The following is an 8,710-nucleotide window of genomic DNA, read 5'->3' as shown; positions in this document are numbered from 1 at the left end:
TATTGAGCTGGTTTACCCATTTTAGCTGTTTGGAAAAATGCATGTGTGCACTAATTTTGGTGGGAAAGGAGTTTCAAGATGTTTCACCTCTTATCCAAGAGGTTTCTTCTGTTCTAGCTGACTGGTGGGGTGTCTCAGGCTTTAAATCCTGTGTGGGTGTGAACCCTTACAGAATCGTTAAGGTCACATGTGAGTCATTGTCCTACCTGACCATCGTGTGGGTCATGAGGGTGAGATGGGTTCCTGTGTGACTGTCTGTTGTTAGACTAACTGACTTTGGCGATCCTCTGATTTTTTTTTCTTTTGCCACTGTTCCACATTTGAACTGTTAAATAGTAAATTCATTGCACTGAATAGCATCTTTGTCCAAAAGCAAACAAGTCCTGCAGCAAGTTAATTTGAAAGAAATCATTTTCTCTCAGGGTTAAAAAAAAAAAAAACAACTTTTTTTTATCACGTGCAATAAAAAATATCAATAGGCAGGCAGGAGACAGGCCTGAGCAGACAGACAGAGAGGAGGAGGATGCTAGTTATCACCATTGGCAATCAAGTGATATAATAAAACAAAACATGAGTGATTGTGGTCTCTGCGATGCTTGGCGCTCTTGTCACCCCAGGCTCAAAGAATACACCTTCATCTCACCAGTCCACCACTCTTATTCCCGTTTAGACTACTTTTTAACAAGTAACTCAATTATGATGGACATCTCTGACACACAGATTCACCCTATCACCATCAGCGACCACGCGCCAGTCACTCTGACGATCATTAAAAAAACAGTCACACCACCATTTAGACATTGGCAATTTAATTAATTTAATCATTGCTTAAGGACCCAGATTTTATTAAATTCTCTAAAAAAGAGTGGGCAATATTCTCTGAAACAAATGACCTGCCTGACATCTCCTCATGTGTTCTTTGGGAGGCGGCAAAAGCAGTCATGCGAGGTAAAATAATTTCTTATTCCACATACAAGAAAAAAAAGCAGAAAGCACTTGAAATAGAATTAGAACAGAAACTGAAAGCTTTGGAGACAGCTCATGCCGCTTCCCAAGATAACCATTTGTTGAGTGAATTGAGAAAATTAAAACTAAAATGAAATGGATTACTTGACATAAAAACACAATTTCAGCTACAGAGATTACGCCTGGAGAACTTTGAACACAGCAACAAATCCAGTAGACTCAGACTTAGCAAATAAACTAAAACAGAATAGAGAAAAAGTAACAATTTCCACAGTAAAGGACTCTGCTGGGAAAACAACCCGTATTCCAGAAGAAATAAATAATACATTTAGGGATTTTTATAAAAACTTGTATTCATCACAAATGAATCCATCAAACTCTAGCATAGATGCATTTTTAAGTGCAGTTGAACTACCAAAATTAAATAATGAACAGATCATAGCTTTGAAGTCACCTAGTTCAATAGAGGAATTTCATGAAGCCCTCCAGCATATGCCAAACAAGAAAGCCCCAGGACCCGATGGTTTTCCAGCAGAATTCTACGAAGAATTCTGGCCAATGCTCGCACCAATATTCAACAGAATGGTTGCTGAAATTAAGGAAACTTCCATACTCCCTCCTAACATGAACCGTGCAAACATTAGCCTCCTCCTTAAACCAGATAAAGAGCCATCACTCCCATCTAGCTATTGTCCAATATCACTTATAAATGCAGACCTAAAAATCATTTGCAAAGCGCTGGCTATAAGACTTGAAAAAATAACACCTCACATAATACATCCTCACCAAACTGGATTTATCAAGGGCAGACACTCTACAAATACCACACGCAGACTAATCAATTTGATAGACTACTGTAATATTCAGCATAAGGAAGCCATAATAGTCTCACTAGATGCTGAAAAAGCTTTTGACCGGGTGAATTGGAAATTTCTCTTTGCTACATTACAAAAATTTGGGTTCAGGGATAATTTTTTATTCTGGATCAAAATATTATACAGTTCACCCAGTGCTTGTGTCAGAACAAATGATTGAACTTTTCCAAGCTTCAATCTCCAAAGGGGCACCAGGCAGGGTTGCCCACTCTCTCCATCCCTTTTTGCCATATTTATCGAACCACTCGCAGCTGCAATTCGGCAAAATAATAATATCAAAGGGATTCAAACAGCAAATGTGAACCATAAGATAAGCCTTTATGCTGATGATGTACTACTTTTCCTTCAAAATGCACAATCTTCTCTCTCTGAGACAACAGCACTTATAGACAATTATCCTCTATTTCAGACTATTCTATTAACTGGAATAAATCAACAGTCCTACCTATAAACTCTGACTTCAAGAGTAGGTCAACCGCCCCACTACAATCGGGAAACATACTTAGGTATCAACATTTCTGCTAGGCTGTCTGACCTGACACGGCTAAATCACATTCCCCTAATTAAAACAATAGAGGATGACCTCATTGGTGGAGGAATCTGCCAATATCGCTTATGGGAAGAGTGGCAACAGTTAATATGATGGTCCTGCCAAAAATAAATTATATTTTCTCAATGGTTCCATCTCAACCTCCCCTGACTTGGTCCAAATCATTAGACTCGAGCATTTCCAAATTTCTATGGAAAACTAAACCACCACGTATAAGTTTAAAAATTCTTCAAAAGGCTAAAGATCATGGTGGTTTGGAGCTACCAGATTTTTATAATTACTACCTTGCCAATAGACTACAATATATCTTAAAGTGGATTACAAAAAGACCATTAGATCAAGCATGGTTAGATACTGAACAGACATTTTGTAAAGAAACCCAAATCCCTGACCTGCCATTTATCAGTCCCATTATCAAAAGACATAGCTGCTTTAAGAGCATTAATTTTAGCACTTCCCTAACAGCCTGCTGGGAATTTCTTAAACTAAATAGGTCTTCACCCATGCCATGCAGACACACGCCCATCTGGAACATTCCTGATATCCTGCGAAATAAAAAATCGCTAAACTTCACAACATGGTACGACAAAGGGATAAGCATATCCTCCAAGGCAGTAACTTCATTCCATTTAATGAGCTGGTAGCACTATATGGTATTAACAAGAACAAATTTCTGGAATATCTTCAACTTAAATCCATAATTCAGGCAAGGTTTAACCTTAGCCAATTGAACTTAGAGCTACCACCAATAATAACAGATTTTCTAAAGCTTTCACCTCCAAAATTACTTTCCAAAATTACTTTATTATTATTTAAAACAGATCTAACAGTCTCTCTCCCAATCTCCAAATGGGAGAAAGATTTATCCATTAACACAGACCCAAATTTTTGGATGCAAATTTGTTCAAATACCTTCAGAATGACCCAAAGCGCCAACATACAACTCATACAGTACAAGGTTCTTCACAGAACACACTACACAGGACAAAGGATGTTCAAGATGGGTCTTACACATAGAAACATCTGTTTGAACTGCATGGGTGGCTTATTAGATAGTTATATGCATGCTGTTTGGCTTTGTACACCTGTCAACAAATTTTGGCAAAAGATTTGTGAATACCTATCGACATGTCTAGGTCTCCGACTGCCTCTGTCCCTGGCCCTGCAGGGCTGGATAGAGGGTCTGCGGTCTGGGGGAGGGGCGTCAGTTCTGCTGCGGGGGTGTCGCCGGTGGCTCTGGGTTGGTGGTCGGCCTTTCTGTGCGGGACTGGGCTGGGTGGTTGCTTGGACCCTGCTGCTGTGTGGCGGTCTCCCTGCTGGTGGTTTGGGTAGCTCTGGGATGCTCTGGGCTCTGTCTGCGCCTGTGTAGGGTTTGGCCTCTGGCTTGGCTGGAGGCCGGGGGGTGTTCCTTTGCTTGTTCTCCCTTGGGTGGGGCGCGTGGTTGTCTCTGGGGCACGTGGCGCTGGATCTGTCATGTTCTAGGGGGCTGTTGGGTGCTCTGGTGGCTTGGGTCTTGGCCTGCTTGCCCCTGGGAGTTGGGGGGTGTTGTTGCGGCCCCCCTGTCAACTACAAACTACATCCAATGACAAACCCTCACACACACACGCACACACACACACACACACACACACACACACACACACAGCACACAACTGATATACAATCACACACATACAACAACTCCAGTTGTTGATGTTATCCATGTCAAGGTTATTTTGGGTAAGTATTTATGCAATCTGTTTTTTTTTATAATTAATTTATTTTTTTCTCTTTTTTACATTCATTTTCTTCCTGCTTCCACTGTTAATACTGTTGTAAATATTTGTAGCTATCATTATTGTAGTTAGCATTGTTGTCATCGTTTTCATTGTTGTTGTTGTTGTTGTTGTTTTTGTTGTCTCTTGTGTCTTCCCCTCCCTTCTGTGTCCCCCAGACTCTCTTTTTTCTCTCTCCCTATCCACTCAAACGTCGTACTGTCTGGTAGCCTTGCCAATAAATCTCAGTACGGATTGCAACAGGAAGAAGTATGTCAGACTCCTCCTTTGCAGAGCAAATCTGTTATGGCACCTCAAGGCACCCAGACTTCTCATACTGCTGCCGAACAGGACAGGTTAAAAAAAAAAAAAAAAAAAAAAATCAGTAGGACACAGCAATTTATTAAGCCTTGTTTCAGACAGACCCTCAGGAGGCATCATTTTTGTAGGATGAAAATTTTATTTGTTAAGTATTTCAGCCACCTTGGGGTTTTTTTCATGTTGTTTAAAAGGAAGTCAAGTTTCATAAAACATTTTGGGGGATTCAACACAATACAGTAAATACAAGGAGATTGTTAAATAGACCTATGTCCACAAATATTGGTAATGAAATATGATGCTGAGGCTGCTGAAACAGTTAGTAAAAGTTTCTGATTCAAACTGAAGATCTCACACAATCCAGCCCGTTCTCAACTTGCACTCACCAAATAGCGTTTTTGGTGGACTTTGGTGGCATATGGAATAAACCCTTTTTTGCTTATCAAAACCTGCTTTGAAATTTCTGCTTCCCAGTCTCAGGATCAGCTGGTTGTGGTTTTATTACACACACAATTTCACATGTTTCTACACCTCTGGAGTGAAGAGGAGCAAACACTTCTGGAGTAAATGCATGTGACAGCAGCTTTTTCTTGTTATAATAAAACCATTGGAGGAATGCTCATTCCAACTTTTCACTCCCCCTCAGCTCAACAGTGCTTTTCAGCATATTTTCAGCATTTTCTTCTGCAGATCTTATGGAAGTGCAGTAAAAAAATTGCTCTACACTTGGATGGAAACCTGGCATTTCTCCCTGCTCGTGAAAACATAACGTTTTTTCATTTATTTATCTATTTTTAATAACTGTTAGGAAAAAAAATCTCCATCCTGATGCCAAACAGCAAGTCATACACCACTTTTCTGCTTCATTCATTATCTCTGGTGCCAGAACTGCAACTGGACATTGCTTTCACAAATAGGCCACTAATGGCCTAAAACAAAAAAGAGATTTTATTTCTAAGAGAAATGATTCTGAGATAAAGAATTACAAAGCAAAAAGAACATTTTGACAGTTAAGCCTGACAAAATATCTGTGGCAGCATGTTTAACATTCCTTTATTTCTACTCGGGGACTGAATGGTGTTATGTTCTACAGAATTTGCCATAACCTGTTACAGACACATCAGAAATTCAATCTGCTTTAACTTTAAATGAACAAAAGTTAAGAAAGGCACTTTAGTTTCACTGCAGCTGCTGGAAATATGTTACCTCATTTCCACTGAGCAATTTTCAGTCAAACTACTTCCTGTCTCCTCCTTCTAATCCTAAACCAAACACATTTCCTTTCACTTTTGTCTTCTCATTTGCATTTTCACACACCGTGCTGATTTCACAGCATTTCATCAGACCAGGTTGGTTTTTCCAGTGCAGTTCACACACTGCCGAGGTCTTAAAATGGACAGGTATGTGTGTGTTTCCTTCTGAGACTGAACTCAGGATATGAGGAAATGATAAAAGAAAACTGAGAATCAGAACAGAACGGGTAATAGGTGAACAATTAAGCTGTCAGGATGACGTGCTTACTTGCCATTGCTGCTCAGGTACATATCTCAGACAGAGAGCGGAATAAAGCAATCATTTCCAAGACAATGGAAAGTCAGGTGAAGTTTTACAGTCCCCCAAAACACTGTCAGAGTTTAAATAAAGCCTGTAACTCTTAGTATGGGGGCTGCAGTCTACAGAGAAAGACTTGTGGACTTAGCAGCAAGCAACAAGTCCATTAAAACTACTGTGTGTGGGGAAGGCTACTGCAAGCTTTCCTTCGTCTTTTGTGAGCACACATTCATGGAGGTGGCTCTCACACAAGGCTGAAAACATGGCGCCAATGGCATTTTTCAAAACAACTTGGCACGTTAGGGCTTCACACTTGGATTACTTTGGATGAGCAGTATTGAGACATTTTGTGGTTTTAAACATTTGAATCCTAGTCACTATTTGCGACAATTGTTTGGGAGATGAGTGCAGTGCCTTTTCCTCCGACAGTGTTTTTTGGACTATTAAACTCCAAATGACTTTTCTATAAGCATGAGGGCGAGATGATGATGACTGAATTTTCATTTTTGGGTTAACCATACCTTTAAACAATAAATCTGTTAGCAAAATGTTTGGTGATTAAGTAATTCATTGACAAAACATTTCAGCTCTAGTTAAAGTTCAGTTTGCCTTTGGTGCTGAAAATAATATCTAAAAGAAATGCCCATGGTGTAGGTCAGTAATCTGTAGTTAAATAACTATGTTCTTCTTTGTAATCAGTTAGAAGAGGCTGAAAAGCTCCATAGAGCTGCAGAAGTAGAGATAAAGTAAGTAAAGCTTTGAGTAACCCCTCTCACAGTTAATCTTTTGATGCAAGTTTTATCATTTACATTATGTTAAAGATCAAGGACTGCAGCCTAAATTTACCTCTTGTTGAGCCCAAAGCTGCTCTCTTCTATTCATCTTCATGCACTCCACTCCGTCCTCTGTCTCCACAGTAACCACTGCACACAATTTAACAGCATCTCAGCACACACATATTGTAAACAACAGAATAGAACACAATACACTGCAGTCTGAGCACATTCTAACTCTCAATGAGAGGCTCAGAGTTGACCACGCGGCCCGCACACAAACACTGCCATGTAATTTGCATTTAAACATATTTATTTAAATGCTGGACAAAATGTCCCCTGTACCACTTTTTGGTTTTTCAATTGGAAATATGTGCTGAAAGCATTGATTTGAAATAATAAAAAGGCATGCAATTCAACAGATATTTATCTCTGTTTGGTCACTGTCCTTTCAATGTCAAAGAAGTAACATTTTCAAAATGCGTCTCTTTTCATCACAGCTAGGATTTTACTGTCTGCAGCAGTTCGGGGCCAGACAGACAGTTTGTCTCAAATAATCCCATCATGCTCAGCTAGACTGACAGTCCATTAAACAAAAGAAATAAACTGCTGGTGAATCTGTGATCTGTGCTGTAGCTCAACCATGTGACAGACCGCTCCTCCAGGCACACAGCACATTTCAACATTTGCTGTTTGTTGCATGTGCTTATGTCAATAATATTAAAGGATTTTTTGTTTTTGTTATTGTGAAAGAGAAATGCAAGTAACTCAGCTAATGAATACAAACACAAAAGAACATGACACAAAGCAACACCTAATGACCCGTTACATGTGACATCAGGCTCATTCGAGCTGAACTGTGCCTCGCCTAGACAGCGGATGAGAGCAGGTGGCCGCAGCAGGAGGTGGTAACAAAGAGCTGCTTTCAAGTCGGACAGATTTCAGACTTTTCCAATAGCCTTCAGTCTGCACAGGAAGTCAAAGAAGCACCCATACCCTGTTAGATTTGATTCCTTTTCATTCAGATCCTATCAGATCCCTATATCAGTTTGTTTAAAGCCTCCAATTATTGTAATGATGACAATGTAAACTTTTAAAACATTACACAGGTGATCTGTAATTTCTGATCATGATTTAACCTCAATTTACATCACCTCTCATGTAAATCAACATTATATCAGTTTGCTGCTGTATAGAAATCCCCTGAGCGCATCTGTGACCCTTATACTACATCAATATATCAAAACCATCACAACAGCTTTTGTGCAGATCAGTCAGACAGCCAACAGTCGGGGCGTCATATTTATAAAGATGATATATAATTAATCCTCACATCCCACTAAGGCTACTGACCACAAGTCTTTGTCTTGTTTAATATTCCTTAAAATAATTAAAACTGTCCAGAGTAAATATACAATAAACTCTGTATGGTTCATTGTGAATGTATTTAGTCTGTCTGACTGCAAAACATCACCACCAGCCACAACACACCTGACACGTCACATCCTTCAGTCAACATCTAAACCAATCAGCTGTTCTATCAACTGAGAGCCAGGTGTTTGCAGTCTGTGGAGAGCCACTGTGGCACCGGCTCTAAAATCTGTGGCTACCGCAATGTTGTGAGCTTATGGCTGTCCACTTTTGCATGATGTCAGAGCAGGTCGGGCTAGGCTCGGACAAAAATCTAACCAAAAACCATCTGGGATGCTGCTAACATGATGTCAACACAAGCACATGGTGGCACCACAGACTGTATATAAAGATAGACGATGGGTCCATACTTACTCCCCGCTATGCTTAAGTGAAGCTTAAATATCCTGGATACGGACATTGCTATTTTGCACTGGTGATGTAATTCGGAGCCAGAGTCTGCTCAGTAGCTATCTCTGTGGTGGGAGAGTTTGCACTGAAACCCAAATGTGA

This window comes from Plectropomus leopardus, chromosome 1 (genome assembly GCF_008729295.1).
Source record: "Plectropomus leopardus isolate mb chromosome 1, YSFRI_Pleo_2.0, whole genome shotgun sequence".
Classification (NCBI taxonomy): domain Eukaryota; kingdom Metazoa; phylum Chordata; class Actinopteri; order Perciformes; family Serranidae; genus Plectropomus; species Plectropomus leopardus.
The sequence above is the reverse complement of the archived record's forward strand: the minus strand, read 5'-3'. Positions refer to the sequence as shown.